Below are 22,265 nucleotides of genomic sequence, written 5' to 3'. Positions count from 1 at the left end.
CCATTGTCTTAATAGACAGAGCAGGCTGGCAATTGTCACCTCTAGTGGGAGAAGCTGGCTGCCTTGTCTCAGGTTCCTGTAAAATACTGTCAAAGCCCGCAACTATTGCAAAATAAACGAATTTTGCATAGCCCTGTAATGCTTTGTGCACTGGTGGCGAAGGCCTATTTTTATATTTTAATTATTATTATTGTGAACACAAGTGTCACTCGTCTGGAACTGGACATTGGGTGGAGATTCAGAGGTCTGCACTCTGACTTTCCCAGGGATCTGGAGGAAGGTAGGAGCCCAGCCAGAGCAATTTTGTAACAGCACCACCCAACTCTGAAAATATTGCTGGAATTGCTTCAACGGCAGCTTGTTTGTTTTGCAACAATGAAAATAGTTAGGTCACAGACATTAACATTCCTTCACTTAGGTTGGTTCTGTTCGGTGACTAAACAAGTGAGGTCATTAAAATAATCCTTGCTGGGTTGGTGTTTCACCAGCCTCACTAAACAAATGCTACATTCCTGGGGGGGGGGGAGGAGTGGGATTTTTTTTCACCCCAATGACCAAATCCCCTTGGAGAGGGAATCTGTGTTGAGGAATACATGCCAGTGGTAGGTGGGTCTGGAACCAAATATTGGGTATGGCCAGACCCCAAAGTGGGCAGGGCCAGAGCCTCCCCATGCATCTTTCCATTTTCACATACAAAAATATGCACCCCATTCATCCACCATCCTTCTATTCTGTCATTAAAGGTAAAGGGTAAAGGGACCCCTGACCATTAGGTTCAGACTCTGGGGTTGCAGCACTCATCTCACTTTATTGGCCGAGGGAGCCTGCATACAGCTTCCGGGTATGTGGCCAGCATGACTAAGCCGCTTCTGACGAACCAGACCAGCGCACGGAAACGCCGTTTACCTTCCCACCAGAGCGGTACCTATTTATCTACTTGCACTTTGACGTGCTTTTGAACTGCTAGGTTGGCAGGAGCAGGGACCGAGCAACGGAAGCTCACCCCGTCGCGGGGATTCGAACCGCCGACCTTCTGATCGGCAAGTCCTAGGCGCTGTGGTTTAACCCACAGCGCCACCCGCGTCCCTATTCTGTCATTGTTAGGCATATTAATGTATTTTAATATGCCTACCCATTTTATGTCTACCCATCACTATACTATCTCTGAGCGCCTAGCTATTAGCATCACAAAGTATAAAGTACAATTTTTTAATTAAAAAAACCCAGTAATTAAATTGCAACAGAAACTATGAACTGTTGAGAACCCATACATTTTCCCTCTTTCTCTTTAAGTGCATGTTAGTTAAAAGATCTGGGGGATTAAAAACAGTAGCATCTGGCAGGGCTGCATGGGCAGAGGATCGCTGCTCATCTTGCCGAACAAAACCACATGGGCATAGTGGAGAGAGTGTTTGATTGGCTCCATTGCTGTGCCAATAAGACACCAAGTTCCTCACTGCCATATCTCCCTTCTGATAACTGGTAGTGGCACATAGCATTGGGAAGCCAGGTAAACAACAACACCCCGCCTGTGTCACCATCTTCTACTGCTTAAACTGCTTTTCGCCTGGTATCAAAAAGGTGAGCTTCTCTAGGATGCCACCACTGAAAAGGTTCTCACCTAGTAGCCACCACACCACATTTGATTTTGCAAGGGTACATGGAGAGTGCCTGAAGATCTGCGAAGGCATATCCAGGGAGGGTATATGAGGGAGAAACTGATCTTTCAAGTATCTTGCTCTCAAGTCATCCACATCCTTGGCCTCTGATTTATTTCCCCACCACCACCACTCCATTTTGCATGCAAAGACACACACTGAACCTGCCTTTCAGTTCCAGCAAACAAGATCAATGGTGGAACACATTGTTTTCAAGGAAAAGGTCTTGTGTTCAATCCCCATCATGTCCAGGTAAGACTAGGGAAGAGTCCTGTCTTAAACACTAGAGAATTGCTGCCAGCCTGTGTAGACAACACTGTATATTCAGTTACAGATAGGTAGCCGTGTTGGTCTGCCATAGTCAAAACAAAAAAAAAATTTTCCTTCCAGTAGCACCTTAAAGACCAACTAAGTTAGTTCTTGGTATGAGCTTCAGAGGAAGTCTGAAGAAGTGTGCATGCACACAAAAGCTCATACCAAGAACTAACTTAGTTGGTCTTTAAGGTGCTACTGGAAGGAAATTTTTTTTTTTGTTTTGACTGTATATTCAGTATAATATAGCTATCTGAAACCTGTAAATAGACATGCTAAGGAAGGGTGTCATCTCTTTACAGCTGAAATTTTCAAGCAGTTGGAAAACAAAAATATACAGTTTTCTACAAAATCTGTTACACATTCAGAGTTATAGGATCTTTTAATACCACAGCAACAGGTGTGTGAACAATATTTTAGCCCTAGTTCACCAGTTATGTGTTCATTCAGTGGTAAGACTACATAACCAATGATGCAGTGCAACTGTGAATAAACCACATGGTCATGAAAACATTGAGGGTGTTTACCTGCACAATCTGTGATGTAGTGGAACAACGAATGACACACAGGCACATCCAGAATTGTTACTTGCATCAAGCAACAGTCTTAAGACACCCATGATGAAGTGTGAGTCTAAGTGGAAACATCCACCCAAAACAACTCCTGAATCATTTAGAGGAAATAAAGTAGTGAAGAATGGCACTATATATCAAAGCATAAGTGCCCTGCTGCAAAAGCTTGCCTAGTCTGGCACTTTGTCCTCACAATACTCAACCAGCTGTAGCTTGCAAGAAACACCTCAAAGTAACAGCGCTCTCTCTACCTGTGGTTTCCAGCAATTGGTATTCACTGCCTCTGACACTGGAGGCAGGTCATAGGCCTCGTGGCCATTGATAGCCTTATTCCTCATGAATTTGTCTAGTCCTCTTTTAATAAGAACTTAATGGAATAGAATAAAGTATAATGAGCAAATGGGTTTCTGCAGAAGATCACAGGTCATGAGGGAAAGTAAAATTGAAAAACAGAGCCCCTGTATATCACACCAGCAAAATTAGGAAAGATGTACAAAACAGGAAATAAGGCCTGCTGGAAGTGTAAAATCAAAGAAGGCAATTTCTACCATATGTGGTGGACTTGCGAGGAAATGAAGAAATTTTGGGACTTGATTTATAATCAGTTAAAAAAAATATTTAAATATACTTTCCCTAAAAGACCAGAGGCCTTTTTACTAGGTATAATTGGGGATGAAATTAAAAAGGAAGATAAGATTTTATTCCAATATTCAACAGCAGCGGCCAGAATATTAATTGCGCAAAATTGGAAAAGTACAAACATACCAACGGTTAGGGAATGGCAAACAAGATTATTCGAGTATGTTGAATTAGCAAAAATGACGCAAAAAATTAGAAACCAAAAAAATACAAAGTTTATTAGTGATTGGAACAAATTTATGGTATACATTGAAGGAAACCATAGAAATCTAAAAACTATAGCAGGTCTGTTATAAAACTTACGATGCGCAAACTATCAACAAGTATTATCTGCAGAAAATGGAAAATTTCTTTTTATCAAGAAGTCTGAAAGCGGGAGGGAAGGAGGTCAATAGGGGTGTAGAAGAAAGATCTAAATATCTAATTATATAAAATTGTAATGAATAATATATAGTATTGTAACAGAGATTGTTGCTTTTTGGTGTTAGATGCGGATATTTTTTTTCTTGTCTTCTTGTTTTCCTTTTTTCTTTTTGAAATTGTTGTCTTGTTTTTCGTGTTTTTGTTCTTTTTTCTTTCTTTTTTTGTTGGTTTTCTTTTCTTCGATGCTGTAACTGAAACTCAATAAAAAGAATTTAAAAAAAGAAAAGAAAAACAGAGCCCCTTCCATGGGTCTTATGCACCTTTGCATATTATTTCTTATGGGAAATGTGAAAATTTTCAAAAAAGCATATGGGATAGATGCTTAGTTCTGTCGTAGAGCATCTGATTCCATCAGTCCATGTGTTTTGAGGTCTCCACTGCTTCCTCACCCAGCCATATGGCTGATAGGAATGATTATGGGGAAAGTAGGTTCTAGGATCAGTGTTCTTCAGTTAGGGTTCTGTGCATCACTTAGATTCTACTGAAGGACTTGCATTACTCACTTCAAGTGTTTCACTTAGCCCACTTTCTCCTGTGTTGGTCTCTACAGCCAGAATAGGTGCTGTAACCTTCTAACAGTTTGACTTCACTCCCAAAGGAGCACTCCTCCATTGTCTCCCAAGACAGCCAAATGCCAGCAACATCAAGAAATCAGACTATAAGATACTAGAACCCACAGGTGGGTTTTGTTTTGTTTCACAAAGATAAGTAAGGTAAAATAAATATGTAGGGTGACATTCAACTAAGTTTTGCTCAGAACGGGCCCACTAAAATTAATGAACGTGGCTAACTATGTCAATTAATCTCAAGGGTTCTACTCTGAGTAATGTCAGCTGTAGCATTCAAAAGCTACACTAGATCAGAGCATTTCCATAAAATGAGTTTCAGAGAAAGAGAGTCAGAAAGGGGGAGTGAAAATGAAAGAGGAAGAGAGCAAACTTCTCACCAGGGAAAAATTGTTATTATCCTTCAGAAAGGTCAGAAGGACGTCTCTCTGGAGAGTTTTATAGCGATGGTCACCTGCCTCGAGAAGCTAGGCCTGCTTTTTTGGTGCTAAGTGAAACCCTTTTTATTTGCCGAGGCCTTTAAATGGGGAAACTGTGGCACTCCAAAATTGCTGAACCACATCTCCCTTCATGCTTGACTATTGGCTTGAATTGCTGGGAGTTGAAGTGCAACAACATCTGGAATGTTTTAGATGCTGCACGTTGTCTTCAATCCAGCTTTTATCATTTCTCTGCAGCTTCTATTTTCTTTTGTATTTTTATGCATTATGCTGTGGTTATTATCTCTTATAGGTGCTCTGTTGCTTGAAGAGTGGAATAGACTTTTTTTAAATGTACTGTCTGCATTGTTACAGTAACAACTCTCGATATGTAGTGGCATGTTCTCCCATCTCTCTCCTGCTTTACATAATTGGCTTTCTGCACTAGCGCTATCCATAGGAGTTGCTGTGCTGATGACTAACTCTATTTATGTCTGGTGGGGATTCCCAGGATCAAGCTGCCCTTTTGCCGACAGTAGCAGGCACATGTTGGGTGCAATCACACCACTCCCCAAATATTTGTGTGTGGGTTGTGTGTTCTTTACCACTGGCCTATGACAATGGCTTTGTTGTTGTAGTCATTAGCACTGAGTGGTTTGGTTTCATAAGAATGCAATTGCAGATGTCCAAGGGTGTAGAACTTGGCATGCCAAAAATGAGAGTTTTGGTATAAATAAAAACATAAGAGATGAGAGAGAGAGAGAGAGAGAGAGAGAGAGAGAGAGAGAGAAAGAATATGAAGGAGAGGGCACATTTCTAGCACTTGTAGTTACAGATAAAAGCATCCAAAAGAACAAGGCAGATTTCCTTTTGCTGAGTTATGGCGGACCCAGACACAACACCATAGCATTAGTTCTCTTGGATTGTATCCAATGCTAGTCCTACTCATACATACATACATACATACATACATACATACATACATACATAGTTTTATTTGTATGCCCCCTTTCCACAGTTCAAAGCATGCTCAAGGCAGCTCACAACATGAAAAATGCACAATTACAACATGAAAAAATGCATAACTACCACATAAAAGCAGTAATAAACAATAAATAAAGCATTACAAAAATGCAACCAAACTGAACAATTTCCATATAAATCACAAGGTCTAAAAGAAAGATACATAAAACCAACAGCAAGAACCTCTCCAACAAAACCCTCTAACCAACACCTTGGCCCAAGGGTCTTCCATCCCAATGGAAGACATGTCTAATGAAAACCCCTTGAGATTTGTTTAGACAATACTATATAAAAACTAGTTTTGAAGCTCATCTCAATTTCAAGAAACATTTTCCAGGCACCCAGAGCAGACCTATGGAAATAAAAGGGCCCAAGTTAGTCGTGTCCATTAATTTCAATGAGTCTACTCTGAGTAGGACAAGCATTGCTTACAACCCAGTGTCCATAGTAGGACTGCTGAAGGCTAAGTGAAAGGCAGCTTACCAGAAGAAAGGGGGGCATCACAGCAGGGAGCTGGGCAGGGGAGACTTTTCAGCATGGATACAAGCAAAGAGATAACAAGTTCTTAGAACTATGGAACCCAGCCATGCTGGTACTGGAGAGTGGGGCTCTGGGCATGGCCTAACCCCTAGTATCAGAGATGCTGGTTGGCCCTGTCACTAATGCAGCATACCCCTTAACTGTCCCAATTAAATTGGGACATCCCATTTTTTGGCACTGTACTCTCTGCAAAATGCAGGAGATCACAACCTCGCACAAGATCACGGAGCCCAGGATCCACCTTGAGATGTTGTGATGAAGGGTGCTATAGAAATCTAATAAATAAATAAAATAAGCATGCATTTTTGGGCTCCACAATCTCGCAGTATGTACGCATGGATGTGTTCATTATACATGATGTTGCACATGTGGGGGCACACATCATTTTCTTCTCAGAAGTGACAACCCTTTTCTAAACGAAGTTGTCAGCAGGAGACTGGACCTCTCTCTCATCCTGTTGCTTCACATCAGCACCCCTGCTGCTCAGGTATGCACACAAACCTCTTGCGCATCCCAGTGCAGGTACCTGATCTGCATAGGTAAATTAGTGCATTTGTAGATCAATTCGCTCCACTGCCATGAATGAGATAACCATTGGGATGGGAAGTCCCTCTGTGCACAGCAGATAATAATTAAATCATTCAATTAATTTGGGAATTAAGAAGAAATGAATTGCACTGGGGAACAGAATGTTCCCTGGTCAGGACTTATTTTTAAAAAAAAAAAAACGAGAAGTTTAACTTGGATGTAAAACACTTAGTTGTGTTCCATTTATTATAGTTTAAAATCTTCTTAGCTAGTGTATTTGCCAGGGTTAATGTCAAAGGTATTCTGTAGGCTTCCCAAGATCTGGGATAGCATGTAGATCAGAAGATGAGAGTCCAGGGCTTCTGGCTTTTAATACCTGCTTGGTGACACATTTAACCCCATTCGTTCTCTCTGCCTCTGTTTATCCCAGTGCAATATCAGTTAATTGCATCATCCATCTAGTGCCTAAGTGTTTTGTGATACTTAATTAATTGATGTTTATACGGCACATTGTGACCTTTGGCGGTGCAAGGAGATGTAATTAATTCCATAAAAACAAATGTAGCAGATCTTGTTCCCAGAGAGAAAGAAATACAAAACAGGCAACTTTTGGTGTGATTCAAACACTTGCAGGCTCCTGCACCAACAGAACTCTTCATCAGCAGAACAGAAATAAGTGGGGCACAGTTGGTTTAGATCAGTGGCCAATTGCTTGTCCAGAAAGGTGTAAATCACTAGAATTCACCCATGTACAACTAATATAAGATTTCAACAGAAGAAACATGCCTTTTTTCTCATTAAACACAGGTAGTACAACAAAAGTGGGAGATGAAAGAAGAGTTTCAGGGTGGAGATGCAAATACCTGGCTGTTAGTTTGTTTTTCATCTATGACACCCTTGAATATATTTATTGAGTTGCTGCAACACATTAACAAGCAGAAAAAGAGAACAATGCTAGAGCCAAACTAAATGTGGTGTTGGATGCAATCTTCTACTCCAACTGAGGGGCAATGGGATGTGACAGAAACCCAGGGCCGGATTTAGATGAAGAGAGGCCCTAGGCGACTCCACTTGTGAGGCCCCTCCCCACCCTCGCAACTAGAAGAAAATGGAAGAGTGTTATAAACTAAATTGAGTGAAGCCAAGGATGATGACGGGTATTTAAAATTCTACAATTCACAATTTCTCCTCTAAAGGACATAAGATATTATTGTTAAATACCATGGTGATTATAAAAATTGCATAAAATTAACACTGAAAAACTTTTGCAATAACTGAACTTTGTAGACCTTTTGTGGCCTGGGCAGGCCTGGAACTAGTTCCCATGTCTTGTTCCTCTCTAAGGAATCAAGCTCAGCCTTCATGGCATTTAGCCACGGCTCAGCATCCTCTGAGGTTAAACTTTGGACCTCGTGGAAGTTTGAAGGTTCCCAAACCTTCTCTGAGTTACTAACAGCAGCTGTATCTGCTATGACTGTTTTAGCAAACTCTTCAGCATACCTTTTGCGTGGTTTACCCTTTGTGGCCCTTTCAGATCTGTGTACTATACACAAGTCTTCCATGCTAGGCTTCTCCTCTTTAGCAGAATGGTGGGCAGGCCAGAGGCCTGGGCAGGCCGGGTCGTCCTCTTATATACCTGCTGGGATTGACAAAGCACCTGACCCTCACCTGAATCTCATAGCTCTCATGTCATGTGCACGGAAGTTGCCAAACCAATTAATCAACTAGAAGGTTTACTGTTAATAGCACCAGTTTTCCTATAACTTGATATTGCTAGTCTTAGCCCGAGTTGCCCTGCCCTTGCATGAAGTCTTGGGTTTGCAATTTTGGGAGAGGGCAGACTGCCCACTGGGGAGTGGGAGGGCTGGCGAGGCCCCCTAGATTTAGAGGCCCTAGGTTTCAGCCTACTTAGCCTATACATAAATCTGGCACTGCAGAAACCCCATTATTCCAGTTCAACACTATTGTTGGTTAAATGCCCTTTTGATCTTGCAGGATCAGACCCTAGATGCCTACAGCAGAACAAATTGGTCTTGCCCATGCAAAGTTCCACTCCAACCCCCAAGGGGTTGCAATATCTCCTTGCCAACGGGGGTGGCTGTGGGAGAGAAGTCAGGTGGCAGCCATGCTTCTGAATCCCAGTTGTTGGAAACCACAGGAAGGGAGAGCTCTCTTGTGCTGGAATCCTGCTTGCTGGTTTCCCACAGGCATCTGGTTGGCCAGGATTCTGGACAACACGGGTCATTGGCCTGATCCAACAGGCTCTTCTTATGTTCCTAGGCTCTTATGGATCTGAGTAAAAGTCAGACCCACAAGGATTAATCTGAGCCTGAGAGCTGAAAGAGGAAGTGGTGTAGAGAGTTGCGCTTGCAACTTCCTCCTTCAGCTCTATGGACTTTTTAAAGGAGGGTAAAGTAGCCACCCTCATCACCTCATGACAAAATGAGCGGTGAATGTGGTGGGTGGACACTTTTTAAGGTGATGTTAGGGGAGGACTTCAACGGCATCATTGTGCCCATGGACACCATGTTGGCGAGTGCTGGACCACATGTGCACCAGGATGTCACTGTCCTACTGTTCAACATTAACTTGCAGAATGCTTGCAACAACAAAAAAGGCAATTTAAGCATTTCTATATTTCCCCACAGGACCTTTTGGTGTGTGTTTTTTTTAAAAAAAACAGGCTTGCTAAAGAATAAGCCATCAGAGCTGGAGCTCACATCCTTTCATTTACTTACAAAGTCACTTTCGCCCTCATTTCCGCTAAGATGACATCTTTTTGCAGTTCATAGGATGCCAGCTGCCAGAGTCAGAGGTTAGCATCTTCAAAGGTGTGGGTTTGGAAGCAATTTTGCATGCAGTGTGCCTCTTGTGATTCTATTTCTAGCAGCTCTTCCGACAGCAGCTGTTAAAAAAATCAAATCAGACCTGAAGGGTGTAGGTGGAAGGAATGATCAAGCTCCAGTATCATTTGAAGGGATGACAATCTTGCAACTTGATCAGGAATTTGTACTCAATTGGGTGCCGTGCTTGATGCTCGTTTGAAAGATGAGGGCTTCATGTTTTATTGGATATTTTAAAAATCAGCTTAAACAATGGGTTGACCATCAATTTTAGAGCGTATTGAATATTAGATATGATCAATGGTGATATTTAGAAAGTTTGGGGAGAATTTGAATATATCCTGCAGATTTAGTTACATGCTTAGAAGAATGAGCCTCCTCCAATGTGATATAGACATGAATGATGTTTGTAAGGATTCAGCTATTATGGTTATATTCTTATACAGGGATGTGTATATTTTCTTTCATTTTCCATTTCACATGTATTCAGTCGTAAATCTATTTCAACCTGCTTTCTGTGAGTCAAAATGACCTTAAGAGATTGGAGAACTGGGCCCAAACTAACAAAATGAATTTCAATAGGGACAAATGTAAGGTTCTAAACTTAGGCAGGAAGAACCAGCTGCACAGATATAAGATGGGGGATACCTGGCTTGCCAGTAGTACATGTGAAAAAGATCTAGGGGTCTTAGTAAGCCAAACACGTAACATGAGTCAACAGTGTGATGCAGCAGCAATAAAAGCTAATGCAATTCTAGGCTGCATCAACAGAAGTCTAGTGCCAAGATCAAGGGAAGTAATAGTACTGCTCTATTCTGCCTTGATCAGACCACACCTAGAATACTGTGTCCAGTTCTGGGCATCACAATTAAAGAAGGGTATTGATAAGGTGGAACAAGTGCAGAGGAAGGCAACTAAGTTGATCAAGGGTCTAGAAACCAAGTCTTATGAGGAACAGTTGAGGGAGTTGGGTATGTTTAGCCTGCAGAAGAGAAGAAGAAGGAGGAGAAGAGTTTGGATTTGATATCCTGCTTTATCACAACCCGAAGGAGCCTCAAAGTGGCTAACATTCTCCTTTCCCTTCCTCCCCCACAACAAACACTCTGTGAGGTGAGTGGGGCTGAGAGACTTCAGAGAAGTGTGACTGGCCCAAGGTCACCCAGCAGCTGCATGTGGAGGAGCGGAGACGCGAACCCGGTTCCCCAGATTACAAGTCTACCACTCTTAACCACTACACCACACCACACAGAAGACTGAATGGACATATGATAGCCACCTTCAATTACCTAAAGGGCTGTCATACAGAAAAGGGAACAAGCTTGCTTTTTCCTGCTCTGGAGGGTAGGATCCAAACCACTGACTTCAAGTTATAGGAAAGGAGATTCTGACTAAACATCAGGAAGAACTTTCTGACAGGAAAAGCTGTTCAGCAGTGGAATGGACTCTCTTGGAAGGTGATGGACTCTTCTTCATTTAGGGTTTGTAAGCAGAAGTTGGACGGCTCTCTGTCATGGATGCTTTAGTTGAGATTCCTGCATTGAAGGTGGTTGAATTGGATTACCCTTGGGGTCCCTTCCAACTCTACTATTTTATTATTTACCTGGGCAGGGGAGGAAAAGAGCACAGGCTGGCATTCATAGTCAACCTAACTGCAGCAATAATCGAAGTATTTCGATGTGCATTTTTTTCCACATTCATCTTTTGTTTCCTTTGCCTCCGCAGCCCCATCTCTCTATCCTCCCTGTTGCCCTCCCTTATTTTGCAGGTCCTTTGGTACAGAGACCTGTGTTTCTCTGCCTTGTGCTACAGCAATGCAACGCTGATAGGCTGCATAAATAAATAATACAAAATAATTTCCTCCTCAGCCCTCACTGATGAGTTTTCTAAATGAATGTGCCATTCCACATGGTGAAATAAATGAGTTAATTATGTGCCCAGGAATGTAAGTTTTCAATCATGGCCAGGGACATCGTTTCGTATTCATAAGAAATTGTGCATCCCTTGTGATGGGGATCTGTCATCCCGTGGGAGTGTTCCCTTGTCCAAAATAGTTGTATACTGTAAAGTCAGAATCTGAGTGCTGCATAACTGGTCTGTTGGGTGGACTTTAAAGAGGAAGTTTGTAGTATGTAGCAGAGCAGCCCTGGAAATGTACGAACCCAGGACACCGTTGGAATGTGCATAAGAAATGTGGCCTACATCTATTTACCTTCAGATTATCCACATTTTGGAAGTGCGTGTTTATGAGTTCAGCCTCCCACTCTTTTTTCCTCCCCATGACAGCATAAACCTGAACAGGCCTGTTTATTTTTAACACGGTTGGTACTCACAGCCATACACTGTTAAGCCTGCTAGTGCTTCCAAGCGGATGGAAGAGATCTTCAAAAGGAACAGTGCCACCTATCTTTGTGAAGCAGCTATGAATCGCCTAGAAAGCCAAGGAAAAATCCATATACAAATCAGGATTCACAGAAATGGCTCCTTTAATGAAACAAATCACCTAACCCCCAGCACGTTCTCTCTTTGCCTTGGCTCAGTATTATAGATAATGTCTGGAGGAACATAAGATACAGGACCACAGGTGTTGGCCTAAGACCCAAAGGAAAAGATGCAATATTAAAATATACTGGCAGCTGAATCTTAAATCAGTGCTGGTATCAAGACATCACCATTCACTGCACATGAGGGCAGCAGACTAGCAGATGACTGCATGTCACACCGAACCCCATCCTCCAACACATTTCTGCCGCCTCCCAGCACTGCTATCTGAGGCAATTGCCTCTGCCTAACAGTATGGCTGGGCGTAGATGACCTTCTGCAGTTGCTTCCTAAATTATCCAAATCACCTGGTCTTGTTCCTAAAGTGGGACTCATACATTACATCTCCTGCTTTAAAAAATAAATAAATCTGACTATTATAGCAAGTAATTAACATGCACAATAGATGTTGCTTGTTTGTTATTATTAAATTTGTTACCTGCCCTTCATCAGCAGGTCCCAGGGTGGGTTACAACAATTTAAAATTCAGAATTAAAGACTCTTAAAACAGATTATACTCACAGGAATAGGGTGGGCCCTGAAAACACACATCTCAGATATTAAAGGTCATTGAATTATCATTATCATTAATTATTATTATTTTATATACCGCTCTTCATCTAAGAACCACAGGGCAGTTTACAATATAAAAACACAAAAATACATACCACAGTAACCATATGGTGCCTAGAAAAATGTAATGAAGGTGCCAGGCAAGCATCTCTGGGGAGTGCATTCCACAAATGGGGAGCCACCGCAAAAAAGGCCCATTCTCATGTTGTCACCCTCCAGAGCTCTTGTAGAGGAGACACACAAAGAAGGGCCTCAGATGATGATTGCAGGATTTGGGTCAGTTCATATGGGGAGAGGCAGTCCGTGATGTATTGTGGTCCTAAGCCATTTAAGGCTTTATAGGTCAAAACCAGCCCTTTGAATTGGTAAAGCTGAAGAGGTTTGATGTAGCCTTTGGTTCCTTCAGTTCACCTGCCTTTTCTCTTCCTCTCTCAAATGGTAGAGCATAAGGTCCCTGTATCTCTATTTAAGGTTGGGAATGTTCCCTGCTTGATACCCCAGAAAGACACTCTGCACAATCCCTGGAGGTACCCCTTTTAAAATCTTTTAAAATCCTTACAATGGAGCCAGTTCAGCATGCAACTTAACTTAACAGCATATCAGGCTGGAGAGTTGAGCAATTCATGTGGCAAACAACTCAACACTGACAATTGCCCCTTACCCAAACACTCAGCTAAAGAAGGCCAGGAACACCTAAGGACTCGTTGAGTAACACATACTTTTCTTCGTGAGCTAATAGCCCTTGTGCCAACGTGCTTTGCGTGGAATAATTATCTCCCACTGTGTGGTAAGAGTTCCCTGTTTTTGCAGCCCTAATTGTGGAGTGTCCTATGCCTGGATGAATCCTTTCTCTAGACCCCCATTCAACTCTAGAAACCGCGTCAGGACTGAAAGCAAAAAAAGAAGTGTAGTTTCGCTGGAAAGGTTTCTGAATGTCATAGCCATTCATATAATTAAAGTATTTTGCATATGAAAAGTGAGCACTCAGCACAGATTGTACTTCTACAAAATCCGCCGTGTGGGGTGGGGAATGCCGCACACTTTATATGGGTCCTTCAGAATGTTTTCATTTAGTTTTTGGCAAACAAATGTTAATTTTGCTTTCCAGTTCTGCGCCCGTTGCAGGGGAGGGTTTCCAGCCAAAAGTTCCCGGCCTTCTCTGCCCATAACAAACAGCCGCTGTGCCTGGCGCTCTGAGTAATGAGTCCCTCTTGCCAATGTGCTCTTTCCCCCTTTTGTGTTGCACTGATGCAGGAGAAGGATAGCCAGGGCCAGAGGCAATCATCCTTTCAGGTTATTCTATTCAGCCGTGCCAGCTTGCCCACACACAGACCCTGGTTGCTGTGAGACTCTGGCTGTGCCCAGCAGTTGACAGTGGACTAAAGGTTAAGTGGCCTGAACCCTGGAACATCGTAGCAGATTGGGGAACTGGGCCCAAACGAACAAAATGAATTTCAATAGGGACAAATGTAAGGTTCTGCACTTAGGCAGGGAAAAAAACCAGGATAGAGGACACCTGGCTTGCTTGTGAAAAGGATCTAGGGGTCTAAGTACACCACAAGCTTAACACGAGTCAACGGTATGATGCTGAAGCAAAGAAAGCTAATGCTATACTAGGCTACAGCAACAGAAGTCTAATTTCCAGATATAGGGAAGTAATAAAGGTAAAGGGACCCCTGACTATTAGGTCCAGTCGTGACTGACTCTGGGGTTGCGGCGCTCATCTCACTTTATTGGCCGAGGGACCCGGCGTACGGCTTCCGGGTCATGTGGCCAGCATGACTAAGCTGCTTCTGTCGAACCAGAGCAGCACATGGAAATGCAGTTTACCTTCCCGCCGGAGCGGTATCTATTTATCTACTTGCACTTTGACGTGCTTTCGAACTGCTAGGTTGGCAGGAGCAGGGACCGAGCAATGGGAGCTCACCCTGTCGTGGGGATTCGAACTGCCGACCTTCTGGTTGGCAAGTCCTAGGCTCTGTGGTTTAACCCACAGTGCCACCCGCGTCCCTTAGGGAAGTAATAGTACCACTCTATTTTGTCTCAGCCATACCACACCTAGAGTACTGTGTCCAGTTTTGGGTACCACCATTTAAGGATATTGACAAGCCGGAATGTGTGCAGAAGAGGGCAACCAAGATGGTCAAGGGTCTGGAAACCAAGCTTTATCTGTTAAAGGAGCTGGGTATGTTTAGCATGGGAAAAGAGGAGGTGGAGAGGAGATAGCCATCTCCAAGTATCTAAAGTGCTGTCACATAGAAGATGGATCAAGCGTGTTTTCTCCTGCTTCAGGGGGTAGGACTCAAACCACTGACTTCAAGTTACAAGAAATGAGATTTTGATTAAACATCATGAAGAACTTTCTGATAGGAAGAGCCATTCAACAGTGGAATGGACTTCCTCAGAAGGTGATGGACTCTTCTTCATTGAGAGGTTTTAAGCAGATGTTGGATGGCCATCTGTCATCAATGCTTTAGCTGAGATTCCTGCATTGCAGGGAGTTGACCTAGGTGGCCCTTGGGACCCTTCCAACTCTACAGCTCTCCAATTCTTTGAGTCTATGACAGAGGATTCCACAGTGACCCTCAATGTGAGAAGTCTAGTCATGGCTTCACCCAAAGAATACGGAGAACTGTAGATTCTTAAGCGCGCTGAGAGTTCTTAGGCGACCTTGATTCCTCTCCCAGAGATACTAGTTTCAGAGTGGTTTAACAACCTGAACTCTGGGAATTGTAGTTCTGTTTTAATACTTAGTTGTTGTTTTTTTGTACAGTACCATTATGTTAATTTGTTGCACATTACCCTGAATCCACAAGTCCACTCCCCGACTGGTGATGAAAAAAATAAGGAACAACCAGCAGACAGCTCTCAGGGCCCTCAGTAATGAACTTTTTTACCACAGCTGAGAGATTTAAGGCCACTCAAGAAGGTTTACTTTTCAATTAATCTCCCTCATCTTAGCTGATAGAAGCAAAACATTGTGTCAGCAGAGATGTAAATATGTCACAACTGGATGAAAAGCTGATGATTAAACAGTTCTACTTACAGGAAATGCAAACTATACATTTTTAAATTATGAATTAGCATCCTAATCAATTTTGGTCACTGTATGCTATGTATGAGCCATGTGTTTACGCTGTTTGTACCTGACAAACTTTTGCACTAAAAAAAAGTAGTCGGGGGCCACAATCCTGCACAGAGTTAAGGATGCTTACACCCAATATGCTTGACTCCAACTTGGATTGTGTTGGATCACAGCCAGAGAATTTATTATTGTTGTTGTTTCAATAGGTCTACGCTGAGTAAAATACCACTCTTACCTCTTTTCTTTTGGTGGGGTGATCTCATGGATTGACTGGATATATGGGAGTGTGGGAGGCACCAGCTGGGGAACTCTCAGGGGAAGAAGAAGGCCCAGAGCCAGGGGACAGGTGGTGGATGGCGATGAGTGGTCAGAGGGAGAAGGAGCAGGCTGGGAGGAGGAGGTGTCAGGAGCAGAAGAAGTGACAGTGTTTAGTGAACAGGAAGAGGCTGCGGCAGAGCACAGGAGTTATGTACTAAGCTTGGATCCTAGAACAATAGGCAGGTAGGATCCTAGAATGCAACAATTGATGGGCTTGCAGGAGAAGACCAATCAGGTTCCAGGAGGAAGTTAATCAGGACAGGAGGTGGGCAGGTGTGGAGGACTCCCTGGTCCTGAATGGGGTAACTGTGCTCCTGAAGGACCAGGTGCGCAACCTGGGAGTCATTTTGGACTCACAGCTGTCCATGGAGGCACAGGCCAATTCTGTGTCCAGGGCAGCTGTTTACCAGCTCCATCTGATCTGCAGGCTGAAACCCTATCTGCCCGCAGACCGTCTTGCCGGAGTGGTGCATGCTCTGGTTATCTCTCGCTTGGATTACTGCAATGCACTCTATGTGGGGCTACCTTTGAAGGTGACCCAGAAACTACAACTAATCCAGAATGCAGCAGCTAGACTGGTGACTGGGAGCAGCTGCCAAGACCACATAACACCAGTCTTGAAAGATCTACATTGCCTCCCAGTACGTTTCTGAGCACAATACAAAGTGTAGGTGCTGACTTTTAAAGCCCTAAGCGGCCATCGGTCCAGTATACCTGAAGGAGCATCTCTACCCCCATCGTTCTGCCCGGACACTGAGGTGCAGCACTGAGGGCCTTCTGGCGGTTCCCTCACTGTGAGAAGCTAAGTTATAGGGAACCAGGCAGAGGGCCTTCTTGGTAGTGGCACCCGCCCTGTGGAACGCCCTCCCACCAGATGTCAAAGAGAAAAGCAACTACCAGACTTTTAGAAGACATCTGAAGGCAGCTCTGTTTAGGGAAGCTTTTAACAGACCATTGTATTTTAATATTTTGTTGGAAGCCGCCCAGAGTGACTGGGGAAACCCAGCCAGATGGGCGGAGTATAAATAATAATTTATTATTATTATTATTATTATTATTATTATTATTAGGCTGGTAGGATCATAGAATGCAACGACTGATTGGCCTGCAGGAGAAGACCAATCAGGCTCCAGGAGGGAGGCAGAATCAGCCAATCAGATGGGACTCATTGTGTAAAGATTGTATATAAAAGCCTGAGGTTTGGGAGAAAATTCAACCACTGTTTTACAAGCTGCAATAAAGAGCATGAAATCACTGCAGGACTCTGAGTATATTTCAACAGTCCAGACTCCGGGGCAGAAGCAGAGGTGGGCCAAGAGGCAGCAATGAAGCAGGCTGGTGAAGAATCCAGGGAGTCTCCCCCTACTGCTGTGACCAGCTCATCTCCCCTCTGGTCTCCCAGAACACACAGAGAAATGAAGAGGGCAGAGCAAAGAGAGACAAGACAATGAAGCCTTAGGCTGCTAGGGAAGGAACTAGGGGGGGAGCCTTAGAGAGCAGTGGAAAGGTGGGGGACCTTCAGACCTCACAACTGCCTCACTGGGGCAAGACCTACTGGGAAGAATTGCTGTGATCACTAGACCTGCACTGTTTTGTTTTTTGTTTATTTCCAAATAAAGAACTAACTTTGCTGACACTGGTGTTGTTGTTCTTTTTGCTGACCAACTCCTACCTGACTTCTGACAGGTAGACACATTTGTGTCAACCCAACTACCGTACATTAAAATTGTTCATTTCTCCATTGCTGTCTATGAGCAGCTCTCTCTTCTGTCGCTTTGGTAAGTTCCGGAGACTATCTGTGGAGGTAGAAGAAGAAACAGTTTATCGTATGAAATTGGCCTAGTAAAGGTAAAGGGACCCCTGACCATTATTAGGTCCAGTCGTGGCCGACTCTGGGGTTGCGGCGCTCATCTCGCTTTATTGGCCGAGGGAGCTGCCGTACAGGTTCCGGGTCATGTGGCCAGCATGACTAAGCCACTTCTGGTGAACCAGAGCAGCGAACGGAAACGCCGTTTACTTTCCCGCCGGAGCAGTACCTATTTATCTACTTGCACTTTGACATGCTTTTGAACTGCTAGGTTGGCAGGAGCAGGGACCGAGCAACGGGAGCTCACCCCGTCGCAGGGATTCAAACCGCCAACCTTCTGATCGGCAAGTCCTAGGCTCTGTGGTTTAACCCACAGTGCCACCAGCCTCCCATTGGCCTACTTATGTTCAATTTCATGTTTTCAAATGCTGTGGTCTTGGGTAGATGTCCAAGGATGTTGAAGGGAGCTCAGCTCACTAGGTGGGTGGGAAAGGCAGGCTGACTCTTGCTTGCTTCACAGTTCAGTTCCTTATATTTTTCTCATTTGTTCTTTGAACATTAAGCAATCTCTTTCCCTCTCGAGCAAGAGATTTCCCAATCATCCCTCCCTTGCCATACACCCCGAATGTTGGAAGGAATATAACCTCGTACAGTAAACACTTGAACAGTAAGAATGGTTTCCAAATATTTTGACACCTTAAAGAATGGGAAAACTGCCTTGATAAGTGGAGATATATATTAACAACATATCTGGTTTATTAAATGGCTTTCAAAACTCCTGAGAATAGAACTCCCAGGATCAATAGGTGATGCAGGCCAGAGATACAGGTTTTGACAAAGCAAATATTTGCTTAATCTGCCGGGGCTTTGGTGGTTCAGTGCCCTCTTCTTCTAAATGTACCTGTTTACACCTGAGTAGACTATTAGATGCTGTTCCCAGCTGAAGAATATTTGACACAAAGGTCTCATAGTTATAACTGCTGGAAACTCTGACAATGAATCCCACCCCATCCCCAGTATTTTTATGAGTATTACCTATAACACAATAGTAGTACAACCCCTGGGCTGAAAAAGGTTCCCTGCCCCAAAATGTTAGAGAGAATGTTAAATCTGTTCGTCAAACAAGTGTAACTCAATCAATTGATTGAATAATCCATTAAATCTGAATACATCTGCATGAGATTAAACAAAAAGTTTCAAAGAAAAAAGTTTATTTTATAAGGTACGAAGGTACTTGTATTAAATACGATTCACATTTGAAAAATGTGTTGCCTAATATATTGGGGGCTGCCTTCTTAGCCTATTAGAAAAGGTTTTAATGAGTTAATCTAATTAATTAATGTAATCAAGTATTACTGTGTTAAAGCTTGCCTGCAACCTTTATTTTCAAATCAAAAAGGTAAAGGCATTGCTGTTTTTCATTTTCCTCAAGAGAGAGAAAAAATGCATAGCTCTAGGAGACAAAATGTTAACTGAAAGCATTTCTGAAGGCCGTTGCTCAAGAGGGGCGGATATGTGGGGGATTGACTTAATGAGGCAGGCTCCTTCATCAGAAGTAGCTGTGGAATAAATCTCTATTCCCAAGAAGAGTTGATGCATGAAAAAATAAATGGGAAGGTACTTAGGCTAGGACTACCTGCGAGACTGAGATACGTCTTGGCAGAAGCAAGCTGAGCTTTTTAGAGGCATATTTACCTCTAGAACATGGAAATAAATAGCTTTCTAAATTGTTGAAACCTTAAACCAAATCCAATCAATGGCCTCTTGGGGAGTGTTCTGAGAAATGGTTTTGTGGAATCATTAATGCGGCCTTTTGGAAGGAGCCCGAATTCTGGTGGTATCACATCGCACTATAATGATCATGATGTGAATCTGAGCTACCAAGCTGAAGCAACCTCCTATCTGAGCCAACAAAGTGTATGTGTGCGCTCTCTCTCTCTCTCTGACAGAAGCATATTTTAAAAAATAATTTAAAAATTGCTACTGTAGAGGACATTTTGAAATATATCTTCTAAATTGTGCATTGTTGTGAGTTGGGGGTGGGGTTAAGCTGTATGATGCTTCCATTCTTTGCCAGTGTGGCTATAGTCAAAGTCTTAAAGAGCTTTTGCTCTTTACGGTCTGAAACAATATGCCAGTGGGAAGCACTGTGTATTACCAACGGTGAGCCTATAGCAAGAGGCGTATCTCCTGAGTGATTTAATGTAAGAGATTGGAAAAGATATATTAACAAAGGATCAGGACTAGCAGTTACCTTGACCGGATGACTCTCCCAAATCACCCTTGTCCTGTTTTGTTCACTGGTTTGTTCACTTAGCCTTCCTTGCTGCATATCCCTCTCCTGCACTGTGCTAGCTTCTGTACTGCCATTAACTCAAAGTAACCCTTCCCTCCTTTCCCACATTTTCTACAAACACCATTACACTGAAGTGGTTGTCTCACAGAGCTATTCAGCTCACTCCAGAGCTCCAGCGACAATTTCCAGAGTATGATTTGTAGGATGACATTGAAGACGTTTCCGTTCTCTGCATTTGCTTGCATCCAGAAATTAAATAGACGGGGTGTTATTCACGGATAAATCCCTGCAGTGGTTATTTGGCTGGCATAAGAATGAAGACCACACTGCACAGGTGGAAAGGTTATATTGTGCTGTGAAATGTAATAGGAAACATAGCAAAATAGGAAGCTGCCTCAGACCCTTAGTCCATCTAGCTCAGTATTGTCAACACTGACTGGCAGCGACCCTCTAGGATTTCAGGCAGGGAATCTCTCCCAGCCCTGCCTGGATATGCTGGGAATTGCTCTACCACTGAGTTCTAGGCTCTTCCCTAATCACACTTAAAGATAAAGGTAAAGGGACCCCTGACCATTAGGTCCAGTCATGACCGATTCTGGGGTTGTGGCGCTCATCTCACTTTATTGGCCAAGGGAGCCGAAGTACAGCTTCCGGGTCATGTGGCCAGCATGACTAGGCCACTTCTGGAGAACCAGAGCAGCGCACAGAAACGCCGTTTACCTTCCCGCTGGAGTGGCACCTTTTTATCTACTTGCACTTTGACGTGCTTTTGAACTGCTAGGTTGGCAGGAAATCACACTTACATACAAATAATTAAAAAAGGAAAGGGGTGGTCCATATACTACTCTCATAATAAGTAATTAGTAATAAGAGAATTAAGCCTCACTCTGCCTGTTTTGGCCTTCAAGAGAAAGGGATCAGTACAGGCAGCTTGAGAGAGGCAACCAAACGATAGAGGTGGTTTTAAGGTAGCACAACCGGTTTGGCCACACTGGGCACCAAACTGCAGGGGACGCCGCAACAATGCTGTAGAAGAGAGCGCAAGAAGAAGGGGGTGCTGGATTTTAGTGTCGCATGGGGCACCGCTGGAATATGAAAGTCCAAAGTCTGCCATTGCAAGATTACTTGCTGTGCCAAAGCTGATGTGAAATGAGGAGGAAGATCACCTTGCTATGTATTTTGTGTTTTTTACCTTGTATTTTTATGTTGTGAACTGTCCTGAGATCTGCAGATGAAGGGCAGTATACAAATTTAATGAATGAATTAATAAAATAAATATAATCACATGGGGAACACGAAGGCCTGAACAGGGTTTCTGTGAGCATGCAAACCTCTTGCAGGCTTGAATACTGTCAAAGAATTGGGAACTTGGGGGAGGGCCCGAAACTACTAAAGCAACGAGATTCCTTCAATACCATTTTTAATTAGTTTTGATAAAAACGGAGCCATCTGTATGATTTTTTTTTTAAAAAATGTTGCCACAGCAACTTCAAGTGAGGTTGACAAGTTGGGGGCTTCTAATTGGCATGCAGTGCAAGTCTCTCATCCACCTGCTAGTATCTCTATGGCAACGTGACTGTCTCTTCACTGTGATAACACAGGGACACCATATTTATAGTCTTCTCCCCCGTTCCACTGGATCTTTTTGTTTGTGGAATGGAGTTTAATAGTAATAATACAGCCCAAAATAACAAAAGAATAATGGGGATGTGAAGCACTGTCGTATGTGTGTGTTTACTCAGATTTGTTCCCACTATGTTCAGTGGAGCTTACTCCCAGGTAAGTGCTCAGTATTGTAGCCCGAAGCTACAGTTGTGCTTCCTTCGGCTCCAAAAGGAAAACACCGGCACACGTATATGCAATATTTTGTTGTGTGCCTTTCAGATTTTGAAAGGGGCTCAAAATCAGACCACATGCCATGGTTTGGGGGAAGAGGTAGATGGGAGGAAATGGCTCCTATGCCTTTTATAGTTGTGTGGCTGAGGGAACTTCTGCTGGTGCGGCTTGCATGGCAGCAGCACAACTGTTAAAGGTGCAGCAGCCAAGATATCACCTGAGCACCCTGATTTAAAGCATCTGAAAAAAGATGCAAGGATGTGCATTTAGAGTGTCAAAGCACTTGGTT

Source organism: Podarcis filfolensis (genome assembly GCF_964270895.1).
Source record: "Podarcis filfolensis genome assembly, chromosome: 11".
In the NCBI taxonomy this organism is placed as follows: Eukaryota; Metazoa; Chordata; class Lepidosauria; order Squamata; family Lacertidae; genus Podarcis; species Podarcis filfolensis.
This window is presented reverse-complemented; position numbering follows the sequence as displayed.